This window comes from Dipteris shenzhenensis, chromosome 32, assembly GCF_047967505.1.
Source record: "Dipteris shenzhenensis isolate YYH24624 ecotype China chromosome 32, Dip_SZ_1.0, whole genome shotgun sequence".
Lineage (NCBI taxonomy): Eukaryota > Viridiplantae > Streptophyta > Polypodiopsida > Gleicheniales > Dipteridaceae > Dipteris > Dipteris shenzhenensis.
Window position 1 is genome coordinate 19,926,702 of NC_141627.1, and position 13,284 is coordinate 19,939,985.

General features: G+C 46.8%; 1 protein-coding gene across 1 annotated transcript in view; it reads left to right on the plus strand.

The window, feature by feature from the left end:
- Positions 1-13,284, plus strand: part of LOC147880431 (signal recognition particle-related / SRP-like protein) — a 44,468-nt gene that overhangs the window by 5,719 nt on the left and 25,465 nt on the right. The window lies entirely within an intron of this gene.

Genomic DNA, 13,284 nt, shown 5'->3' on the forward strand with positions numbered 1-13,284 from the left:
CCCCAAGATAGCTGTTCCACTGCTCCAACCTGCTTGTGAATGGCTGCTCCAGAAGGTGTGATGATCTCAGCACCTTGCTGCCCTAGAAGACAGCCAATGTCCAGCCCTTCCTGGCTAAGTCTGCAGCCCATGTTGCACTCTCTCACCTCTTGTAGATAGGCCCAAAGAGTAGGCTTCCTGCTGCTCCTTTCTGCCCTGGAACTGCTGGCTTCTGGATAATGAAATGAGGCCTGAGGCCTCTGCTTTTATAAGCCCTAAGGCCTGTCATAAAACCGACCAGTCAGGCTGCCTATGGCCGACCCAAACAGGCCGACCAGGCCCTGACCTGGACTGTATATAAACGCCCCTTTGGGGCACTCGTTTCTAGGGCCTTTGGCCCACACTTCCATGCAAGGGCTGAGCCCTTGGCCAGCCCTAGATAGGGCCTGGTTGGCTGGCTTTGCCGAGCCCAACCAGCCCTCCATATGGGCTGCCATGTGCTGCTCCATCCCCCGCCATGTCAGCGCCTGTTCACCCTGCTCTCCTGACCCGCCTGTACCGCGCCTTGGCTCCAGCCCTTTGGTCATCTGCATCTGCTCCGTACCTTGCTTCCAGCCCTCCGTACTGGCCTGTACAGTTGTGCTGTCCGCCTGCACGTCTGCTGCAGATACTCGCAGCCCAAAGACCTCGCTCCAGGCTCTCCAAGATGCTCTTGAGCAGTGCTGCCCACATGACAGCCTTGCTGCTGTCCATGTGGCAGCCATCTCTTTCACTCTTGGCTGTGAGGTGCTGCACAGCCCCCTCTCTTTCTTCTCTGGGCATTTTCTGCCCTAGGTCTCTCTCCCCCACGCTCTCCTCATTTGGGCGCTTATAGATGGGGAGGTGACCTTTCCAACACCCCCTCTCACCGACACATCTCAGCCCAATGCCAACACGTCGATGAAGATGCTCCAGTAACTCCTTGGTTGTAGTCCTCTGGAACTTTTTGATGTCGAAACCTCGTGGAGAGCAGTGGAACAACTATCTTGGTGACCTACATTCAGGAGGACCAACGGGACCTGTGTGCTGCAGACAAAGCTTGGCAGAGGCTGCCCACCTAGGCTGATTCACAGGCAGTAAGGTGGAGAAGAACACATTGGACGGAAAGTCTATAGACGCTCGAGGTGGAGCACGCGGGCTCGAGTCTAGAGATAACTGGCTGATAGGAGAAGGACCTTGTGGTAAGATCAGAGGACCACACCATTGGTGGGACTCTGGATCTATATCTTTTGTATTGTGTCCATAGTTTTGGACGGAAATATATTTTGGTAGTTTCTCTATCTGGCTGGTTCATAGTCTATTGATGAGTCTGCACATCTATGTGACACACATTAAGTAAAGAAGTTTGTGATTCCACACCCCACACCACACTGTGTGAGCTCCTGGGCAGTACTATAAGTCTTCCGCTGTGCGCATCCTCTGTTGGGTCATTTCTAACATGGTATCAGAGCCCGAGTAGGAGGCTCACATGTGTGGGAGCCGTAAGGCAGGGACCTTGCTGAAGGACGACGCTGATTCAGAAGCTCTAGGGAATCAACTTCCACGACTGGAGGATTGTGCCCTTGCAAGGAGGAGGGTGACTCAGGTTCAATCAGGTGCATTTAAAGTTTGTGGTCCAGGTTATCCGGAGATGTACTTTTGTTGCAGACCTTTGCAGACCTTGCCAAAGGAAAGACAGGTTGAAACAGACCCTCAGAGCATGGTGCTTGGAAGACTCCATGAGGGGGACAACTAGATGATTGTGACGGCTGGATTGCTTGAGTTCGAAGGCGAGAACGTGAGGGAAGATGGTGGTGCCAGGAGGTGCTACCAAAGATGGACCTATGTACTAGGATGGTGTGCGGAAGCGGAACCAAACCTGGTGGAGCAGGAGCCACTGGATGAAAAGCCAGGAAAAGATTTCGACATCGAAAAAATCCAGAGGAGTACGACCAGGGAGTTACTGGAGCATCTTCATCGGTGTGTTGGCATTGGGCCGAGATGTGTCGGTGAGAGGGGGTGTTGGAAAGGTCGCCTCCCCATCTGTAAGCCCCCAAATGAGGAGAGCGTGGGGGAGGGAGACCTAGGTTAGAAGATGCCTAGAGAAGAAAGAGAGGGGGCTGCCACATGGGCAGCACCTCAGCCAAGAGTGAAAGAGATGGCTGCCACATGTACAGCAGCAAGGCTGTCATGTGGGCAGCACTGCTCAAGAGCATCTTGGAGAGCCTAGAGCGAGGTCTTTGGGCTGCGAGTATCTGCAGCAGACGTGCAGGCGGACAGCACAACTGTACGGGCCAGTACGGAGGGCTGGAAGCAAGGTACAGAGCAGATGCAGATGACCAGAGGGCTGGAGCAAAGGCGCAGTACAGGCGGGTCAGGAGAGCAGGGTGAACAGGCGCTGACATGGCAGGGGATGGAGCAGCACATGGCAGCCCATATGGAGGGCTGGTTGGGCTCGGCAAAGCCAGCCAACCAGGCCCTATCTAGGGCTGGCCAAGGGCTCAGCCCTTGCATGGAAGTGTGGGCCAAAGGCCCTAGAAAAGAGTGCCCCAAAGGGGCGTTTATTTACAGTCCAGGTCAGGGCCTGGTCGGCCTGTTTGGGTCGGCCATAGGCAGCCTGACTGGTCGGTTTTATGACAGGCCTTAGGGCCTATAAAAGCAGAGGCCTCAGGCCTCATTTCATTATCCAGCAGCCAGCAGTTCCAGGGCAGAAAGGAGCAGCAGGAAGCCTACCCTTTGGGCCTATCTACAAGAGGTGAGAGTGCAACAAGGGCTGCAGACTTAGCCAGGAAGGGCTGGACCTTGGCTGTCTTCTAGGGCAGCAAGGTGCTGAGATCATCACACCTTCTGGAGCAGCCATTCACAAGCAGGTTGGAGCAGTGGAACAGCTATCTTGGGGCCTACATTCAGGACGACCAAGGGGACCTGTTTGCTGCAGACAAAGCTTGGCAGAGGCTACCCACCTAGGCTGATTCACAGGCAGTAAGGTGGAGAAGAACACACTGGACGGAAAGTCTACAGACGCTCGAGGTGGAGCACGCGGGGCTCGAGTCTAGAGATAATTGGCTGATAGGAGGAGGACCTTGTGGTAAGATCAGAGGACCACACCATTGGTGGGACTCTGGATCTATATCTTTTGTATTGTGTCCATAGTTTTGGACGGAAATATATTTTGGTGGTTTCTCTATCTGGCTGGTTCATTGTCTATTGATGAGTCTGCACATCTATGTGACGCACATTAAGTAAAGAAGTTTGTGATTCCACACCCCACACCACATTGTGTGAGGTCCTGGGCATTACTATAAGCCTTCCGCTGTGCGTACCCTCTGTTGGGTCATTTCTAACAATCTCATAGTATACAGAGCTGTTGGAGAGGACCCGGAGGCTGTGAAAGACCTTGACAGGAGGCAGAATTGATGCCATAGTTACCAGGGAATGACATTCCGACATCCGGAACGTCTGGAAGGCCGTTCTAGGAAGCAAGCCGGAACCGGAACGGCCCCGGAACATCCCCAAAAAAATAAAATAAAATTTCTCTTTGAAAGTTTCAAATGGATATTTTATAGCTTATATAGAAAGTTTAAAGCTGGAAAATAGTTTCTTTCATTTTCTAGCATAGTTTTACGTCATATGATGACGTGTTGTCTATCATGTGGCGTTTCCATTCCCGTTCCCCCTTCCCGGAACGTTCCTGTTCCGATACCCGAATTTCTGGAGTGTTGCCGTTCCCTGGTAACTATGATTGATGCAGCAAAGAGGCACCTGTTTGGAGATGGGTTTGGGCTGGATCAAGGCCGGTTTATGGGTAGGACTGCCTGGGCTAGTGGCAGCCTGTCACATGGCTAGGCAAGGCCCTCAGCAAGTGTGCCCCCACCAGTCGGTTTTTAACAGACCAACTGGGTCGGTGGGACAGGCTATTTGGGTTGGCCAGTTTACGTACTAGGTCGGACAGTTTGGGGGGGCATCCAGCTCCTATAAAAGGGGGCCTTTGGGGCCTCATTCATCATCCACCAGAGGAGCAATTGTGCAGCAGATTGGAGCAAGAGAACAGTCTTCTTTGGGCCTACATCCAGGAGGATAAAGAAGGGCTGAGGAGCTGCAGACAAAGCTTGGTAGGGCTGCACACCTAGGCTGATAGTTAGGGCAGGAAGATGCGGGGATCACAGGATGGTGACTTAAGGTCTACAAAAGCTCGTTGAGGAGCACATGGAATTTGGGATCCAGAAGTACCACGGAGGTAGTAGGATGACACCTTTTGGGGTAAGGATAGAGGACCATGATTTGATGGGATTGTGTGCTTCTTTTGTATTGTGTCCTATCTGATGGAAATAGATTTTGGTTGGTTCCATATCTCCTGTGGAGCATTGTCTACTTATTGGCTTGTGCATGCACGCACGCACGCACATGTTTGTTGTCTACACAAGGAAAAAAGTTTTGGATTCCATACTTAAACCGTGTGAATTCTTGTGACACTCTATCAGCCTTCCACTGCACGATACCCTGTGTATGGTTCATTTCTCACATCTGAAAGCGAAGTGCTCCTCGACATGATGTCCTACTGTCACATAAAGTGAGGATGGGGCCCTCTTTGCGATCAGCTCGCCCATGCCCAAAGCGAAGTCGGTGTGATGAAATGTGAAGTGCCCACTCGATATCCTCAAGGAGAGATAGATCCGTGTGTATTCTCGTGGATCAATGAAAGGGTAAACTTTAGTGGAGAGTCTCGGGCAGGGTTTGGATAGGTGCAGGGTGGACAAAGGAAATTATGAGGACTATTGGGGTCAAACAAGATTGTCCATTTTACCAACCTTGCTTGGTCTCTATATAGACGAGCTCAAGACTTTCATTAAGACTCTAGGGGAGACGGCTACTCTCCAGCATGATCCTTGCTCCAAATTCTCCTATACGTAGATGATGATGTCCTACTCTCATCCTCAGCAGAGGAGCGCTTCATACTTTTTGCGAGACACATGACTTGAAGGTCAACCTTCCCACAAAGTAACAATAAATCATTTGTCTCCGTGCCGTAGCGTCCTCAATGACACCTCTGAGTGTGAGTATGTGATCTAGGGTCCTGTGATCTCTCTAGAAGTCTGCCTGCCCCCACGGCTCCGAGTCCTTGAAGTTTTGCAAATCGGCTAACCTTTGTGTAGAGGATTGATGCATAGATCTTGGACATAACATGTCCAATCACAATGGTCCTATAGTTTTACGGGCTCATGGGATTCCCTTCCTTGTGAATGGAGTGAGGGTATTAAGGGTCCAGGTGTGAGTCTCAGCATGGTGGCAATGGAGTATGATCAATGTAGGCAAGGATTGCAATGGAAACTCCAAAGTGAGTCTCAGCGTGGTGGATCCTATCCCCCTAAGACAAGAGTCTGAGCATAAGATAATCTGGCACTTACAGAAGGAATCACCGTACTTACGAGACTAGCTAGTGCTCCATTGCCCTGTGGCACGAATTGATCTGATCAAGGAGTCCTAGGAAAAAGATGCAAAATGTAATCTATTCCGGGCCTAGCAGAGTAGGATCCACCGCTTGAAAAGCCAAGAAATGACTATGACGACACCAAAGTGTTCTAGAGGGCTACAGCACGGGAGCTATTGGAGCTTCTTTATCGACGGATTGGGATCGGGCCAATGTGGGTCAATGAGAGGGGTTGTTGGATTAGGGTTGGTCACCTTCCCACCTGTGAGCCCCCAAATGAGGAGTGCGTCCCGGGGGTGGACCATAGGACAATAGAATGGGACATGGGGCTGCCACATGGGCAGCACATTGGCCGCCACGTGGGCAGCATACAAAATAAGGAAGTACCTGGCAGATGAAAGCCTCCACGGAGGGCAGATCTGGGAGAGATTTACAGAGGCTGTCCACAGATGGAAAGGGAAGATCTGTGCAGGGTTTCCTGCAAGCAAGGGCTCCGTGGCCAGGGCAATGATGTCAGCAGGGCACAGGATCTGTACAGAAGGCTAGTGTACAGACTGTTTGGAGCAGCTCCGGAGGTTTGTAGGAGAGTTCGTGGATGTTTTGGGTCCATATGGACCTGGCTTGGGGCAGATATCTGGGCTGGATTAGCCTGGGCCACTGGCTGGATGCCACATGGCCAGGCAGGCCAGCAAAGGCCCCCAAACAGAGCCCTGAAGTGCATTGATAGAGCCCCCCTCCCTCCAGTTGGCTGGTAGGGGAGATTCCAATCAGACAAGAGGCTGGCTGGCCGGTTTTTTCAAGGGGGGATCAGCCCCTATATAAGGGAGCCTTAGGGCCTCCATTTGGCATCACTTGCAGCAGCAATCCACAGAGCAGAAAGGAGCAGTAGAGGGTTTTCCTTGGGCCTACATCCAGGAGGTGAAGGAGGTATCTAGAGGGCTGCAAACTTCGGTCAAGAGAGGCTGCCCACCTAGGCTGACTACCCGGGCAGTAAGGTGGAAGGGATCCCTGGACAGAAAGTCTACATAAGCTCAAAGGAGCACGTGGGCTCAAAGATCTAGAGGCGCCAGGCAGATAGTAGGAGGACTTTTGGTAAGATCGGAGGACCACAGTTTGGTGGGACTCCGCATCTCTTTTTGTATTGTGTCCAGTTTTGGACAGACAGAAATATGTCATTGTAGCTTCTATATTTGTGTTGGATGCACTGTCTATTTACGGGCTTGCACACACATCTATGGTTGTAAGGTCCACACAAGTTAAGAAGTTTGATCCCGTAGTGAAATACTTCTGCGTGTGATTCTTGGGATCATCGATTAGTCTTCCGCTGCTGTGGGATACCCTTTGGTTTTCTAACAATCTTGGTGGGGAGCTCCTAGTCCCCCTCCCAAGCCTGAGATGTATAGAGCTGAAGGAGATTTAACCGTATGATACCGTTAATCTCATCTCGAGGGATCAACTCGGGCGGTGTGTCCATGCTGTATTGGATACCGTGACTGGCAAACCATGTGGATACGCGTGCATACCATGTATCAACCCCGCTCTCTGCTAGTTGTATGGATGACTGTAGTGCCAGCCTCGGAAGTCTTCAATGAGGTAAGGCCCATACTCAATGGAGGAATGTCATTGTTTGGAAAATGGCATCAATCTGGAGAGGTGTCATGGCGAACTCTGCCTGTACTATTTGATGTGAGACTCACGGCTTACTACGGATCATCTTGGAGCCCATAATCACTTGTATTTGCTTAAATCTCTTTCACTCTGTCGCCGAAAGGTCGCTCCGCGAGAAAGGTTGTTACGTTCCACTAACGTACAACCTATTCCAAATTCATAAATCTACAATCAATCACGGGACAGGCATGCGTTTTTCGTCCCAGCCAAATCTCGGTGTTAGCAAGCTCTCTCTACATCACAAAATGTACATGAAAGCTCCTGCTTGCAAATCCACCAAGCCCCAATTCCCTAGATGGATGTAGTATGCCACATGTCTTCATTCTAGGGTACCTCATAAATGCATCTTTTCTACCCGTCTCTTGGGATACCATTATTCACTTGCCCCTAGGCACATTACACATTTAATGCATTTAAGACCCATAGCCTTAGACCCATCTAGTCTCAGTGCCTTGTCACCCTCATCAAGGACCTTAACATTAATCCATTTGACCATTAACATGAAGCCCAAATAAATACCATACAAACATTGATCCTTTATTGGAAAATGTCCACTGACCCTTCCGAGGTCATGTTACCTCAACTTGAGTGTAACATTCCTTCCCTCTTTAGGCATCAGCGTCCTCGATGATAAAGTCTGGGAACACTCTCTGTAACTGGTATACGGATTCCCAAGTAGCTTTTGATGGAGGTAAACCATGCCATGCAATCAACACCGTGGGTATCTTCCGATTGCGTACTTGCATTATTCCTTGGTTCAGGATTCTTGTTGGTTTGCGTCCTGCATTATCCTCTCTCTCCTAAAACAAAACAACACCCTCGATTAGTGAGTTACCTGTATGTAAAAATTTCTTTAAGCGAGAAACATGAAACACTGGGTGCACCTTACAACCCTATGGTAATTCTAATTTATAGGCCACCTTGCCTATTCTTTTTAGAATTAACCACGGCCCATAATATCGGGGTGATAACTTAGTACACTCTCCTGCAGTCAAAGACTTAGAGTACAAAGGAACTCTGAGAGAAACTTTTTCTCCTTAAATTCTCTAACGGATCTGTTTTCACCCGCATACGCCTTAGCTCTATCCATAGCTTGGTGGATGTTAGCTCTTGCAAGTGCTAGCATTTCCCGCATCTGAACCACACAGTTCGCGACACTAGGCACTTTCTGAGGTACTCCAACTGTAGTTGGATTTGCTGGTCTATAACCATAGTTCAACTCAAACGGACTGAACCCTGTAGAGGAATGTTTTCTATCATTGTAGGCAAATTCTAACAATGGCAACCATTTGTCCCACGTATGTTGCCTCAATGAAACATACGCTCTAAGCATATCCTCTAAAATTTGGTTGATTCCTTCCGTCTGACTATCCGTGTTTGGATGATCCCCACTACTCATTCCCAACTCAGTCCTTAAACATTGCAGTCCAAAAATGACTGGCAAATTTAACATCCCTGTTTGATACTATGGATTTGGGTAGTCCATGCGGACGAAAAATATGTTTAATAAACAAATCTGCCACTTACGGGGCACTAACAGACTCTCTAGTTGGAATGAAGTGAGCCATCTTGGTAAGACGATCAACTATCACAAGGATAGAATCATATCCACCTTGTGTCGTAGGCAGACCTACAATAAAGTCCATGGAAATGCTCTTCCACCTACCTAGTGGTATTTCCAAAGGCTGTAAAAGTTTGGGTGGCTTTACTCGTTCTGCCTTACTTTATCCGAAAAACAACGTGTTACATATTCATGAATATGTTTTTTCATTTTTGGCCAAAAGAAATATCGATTCACGAGATCATATGTTTTCTCGACTCCTAGATGTCCCACACATAGCTATCATGGCATTGTTGAATGACTCTTTGCCTGAGATCATTCTGATTAGGTACTACTACCTTGCCATTTCTTTTGAGCATACCATCTCTTATGGTATATCTTGCATAAGTTTGGCCTTTTCTGGATGCCAGGTCACCCTTTCCTCTGGGTTTAAATACATGAGCCTTAGGCCAAAGGCTCTGGACAAACTCATCCACCTTTTGAGTTTCTCTAATCTCGGTCATTAGAGCACTCTCTAAAACCGTGAAACTCATATTATGCATAATGCGTGACAACGCATCAGCAACTTTATTATCCTTCCCTCTTCGGTACCGAATTGTCAAGTTAAACTCCTGCATGAGTTTTGCCCACCTAGCTTGGCGGCCTCTCAAGTCAGGTTGTTTACAAAAATGTTTCAGAGTATCATGATCAACATCAACATAAAACTCTGATCCATATAAATAATGTCTCCATGTTTTCAGAGCATGGACAACATCATACAACTCTAATTCATGAGTTGGCCAATTTCGTTGAGAGGGAGAAAGTTTCTTGCTTTCAAAGGCTACTGGCCTTCCCTCTTGGAGCAGAATTGCTCCTACTGCAATGCCACAGGCATCGGTTTCAAGGAAAAACGGTTTCTGAGGATCAACTATTTTTAACACTGGTCCAGAGACCATAGCTTGTTTTATGGTGTTAAAACTTTCTTGTTGATTCTGTCCCCATATAAAAGGTACTTTATCTGAGGTCAGATCAGTCAATGGCAATACTATTTCAGAATATCCTTTGATAAAATTGGACAAATCCCAAGAATGATTGCAAAGCGGTCAAACTCTGAGGGATAGGCCAAGTCAGTATCGCAGCCACTTTCTTTGGATCCATTTCTACCTATTAGGAGTAATAATGAATCCTAAATATTCAAGTCTTACCATACATAGTACAGTTTTCTTTTTATTTACATAAAGATTGGCTTTCCTCAAAGTATTGAACACTATTCTTAAGTGTTCGTGATGCTCAATAATACTTTTGCTGAAAACAAGAATGCCGTCAATAAAATGTACTGTAAACTTCCCGATATACGGGCATAGTAAATTGTTCATAAGCATGACGAATGTCGCCGGAGCATTGGTAAGTCCAAACGGCATTACCAAAAACTCATAATGTCCAAACCTGCTTCTAAAAGTGGTTTTATGTACATCCTCAGCTCTAATATGGATCTGATGGTAGCTACACTTAAGATCAATCTTGCTGAAAATTATGGCCCCATGCAATGCATCTAGCAAATCATCGATCCGAGCCATCGGATACCTGTGCTTAGTAGTGATATTATTCAATGCTCTGTAATCTATACAGAGGCGAAAAGTATCATCTTTCTTTTTCTTCAATATCACTGGTGAAGCAAAAGGTGAGTAACTGGGCTGAATTTGCCCCAGCTTGAGGTATTCTTCCAGTTGTCTTAGCACCTCTGCTTCTTCGGTAAAACTTAACCTATAGGGAGGTCTATTTATAGGTTCTGTCCTTGGGATTAGTTTAATCTTATGCTGAACATTCCACTCTGGAGGTAACCCATAAGGTAACTCATCCCTAAAACAATCAGAGAACTCCTCTGTTATTTGATCAGCCAACTTGGCCACCTCCCCATTTTGGGTAACATCAGTGCTAGCTGAAGGACCATCAATTGGCTCTATAGACGCTGTACAAAGAAACAAAAACTCTTCTTGAGCTTTTCAAACTTCCATCACGGAAACCAACGGTCCTAGCATTGAAGGACCATCAATTGGCTCTATAGACGTTGTACAAAGAAACAAAAACTCTTCTTGAGCTTTTCGAACTTCCATTACGGATACCAACGGTCCTTGAGGTATATCTTTTTCACCTCGTAAGACATACATCACATCATTCATCTTGAACTGATAAATGTATTTTTTCCAATCTATGGCTGGATTCTTCCTAGAATGCCAAGCCTTACCCAGGGCTATATCTCTGTGAGCAAGCTTTGTTATTTTAAAATCAAGCTTCTCTGCATAGTTTTGAATTCGAAGTTTCAATTGAGTAACCCTTTGGTCCCATAATTCAGTTGAACTTCCGTCTACCATTCTGACTGTGTGTGCATACTCAGACGGGCTAGTCTTTAATTTCAGCCTCTTTACAAGTTTGGAGTTAATTACATTGTGCGTTGACGCTGAGTCAAATAACACAATGATGTCATGATTGGCTACTTGCCCCTTCATCTTAATTAACTCCGTATCGTTAAAGGCTGTATACCCCATTGCTGCAGGCTTTGATAGGATATTATCAGGTGCACTGTTTACTAGCTTAGCAATAGACACACATAACAAAACATGTACTGACCTTTGAGAAGATCCCGCTAGCTGAATCTACGTCTGTTTTGCTCTGGGACTTTCCTCCATTTCCATGTTGCATTCTAAGATCACCATCTCAGCCATCCGACGATCCTTGTTTTGTGGACAATCTTTCCACTGATGAGGCTGAAGGCATAAAAAACACAAGCTTTCTCTCCTCGCTTTTTCTCTTTGCTCTGGGTTCATACTTTTCTTTTCACACCAATGGTGGTACTTAGTTTAGAAGGAGTCTCAATTGGCTTTGCCTGCTTGGCTTAACCACTAGGCTGTGAGGCACTCCCTTTGCTAATCCACTTCTTCTTAAACCGAGTTTTCTTCGGGTACTCATACCGCGCCCCAACCTGCACAAACCCACTTGGTTTGTTTCCTTTGGCATCCTCATAGTTTAGGGCTATGGCAATTGCTTCATCAAGGGTATTCACATACTTAGACCGAACTTCCATCTTGATCCGATCATTCAGTCCAAAGATAAAATCTTTTACCTGCACTGACTGAGCTAGAGGTTCATAAACTTTCATTACACTTTTCCTGAACTTATCAGTGTATTCAGCCACTAATAAATTTCTCTGGCGAAGATTTCGATACTGATCCTAAGCTTGGGATGTTTCGTCAGGAGGTAAGAAGTGTTTTCTAAATTCTTTTTGAAACCCCTCCCAAGTAGTGGATGCCACTCCATCTTTCTGTTGTTTTATCCACAAGCTATTCGCTGCCTCATGAGTGGCCTCGTAGATCTTCTTCATATCATTCTTGATTTCACAAATGGCGAAGCCTCGTCCCATTTGTGTAACTAGGTCTCTATGATATCGAAACTAAGGTAAGACATCCGACCAGAATACTTTTCTGGCCTATAATTGGCAATATGAGGCACCTTAGCCCTCCTAGGCTCAATCGTATGAACACTGGTTTCAGGCTCCATTGGAGCTTTACCTTTCTTTTCACGAGATGGTCTAGTAGACATACTATGAACCATTTTTCTGAGCTCGGATTGCCCTACATTTGCTTGCAATTGTTGAGCTAAAATCTGTTGCAAGGCATCCTCCAATAATGCAATTCTACCAGACAGTGTATGGCCTGCTGGGCGCGACACGTGCGGGGTCGGCCGGACTCCCGATTCTACGGGATCCACCCTTGAAGCTTCTTCTTCAACTTCCATTTAGGTCGATTGGTTTTATTTATTTAAAAAAAAAAACACTATATAAACTGTAAGTACGAATTGTCATAACTTCCCTATGCTAGGGAATGCCTCAATTGACACAACTACAACTTCACAATTGAAAGAACCACGCCTTCCCTATACTAGGGAGATATCAGCAATCTTTAGTAACGGGAGATAACCAACCCCACAATAAAATATAGAAACTCAAACAACTCCAAGGCATAAAGAAATAGAAAGCTCCCTGGTCCAAACTTCAGTGTTCAGGCTCCTAATCGCCTCTATTCGACACCATGCCATTTCTATACATCCACATCCACTCAAAAGCGCCTCCAAACTGGTTTACTGTCAAGTTTTGTCAATATTTGGATGGAAAAAAACAGGATTTCATCAGTGATCGACGGAAATTCCTTAATCAATTAACTTTTTTTTCTCTTGGGCAAACTGTATTGCAACCAAGCTCCCCATTTTGTAGCTCCGCTTGACTGCCAGATCCCGATCCCACGACTAGCAAAGCCAACCACCATCATAACGCAGAAACTTTGCAAAGCAGCTGATCCCACGATTTGAACGCTAACAGTCTTCCGACAGCTTCTTACACATACAATACAATAGCTCCAGCTTTTGCCGATGCTGAAAGATGATGCCTAGCTGTGCCAAGTCGGTTGACGTGCACTGGTAAAGAGGAACTGTATGGATGAATATTACGTTCACGTCACTTCCTAAAACTCCGGTTCGTCCATGATAAGCAACGGACCTTTCTTCATAATATCACCCACCCGAAGAAGGCATGAATCTGGACATTAACTACCCGTCGCGTAACTGCAGGCCACCAAAATCTTTATGTAGATATTGAGGG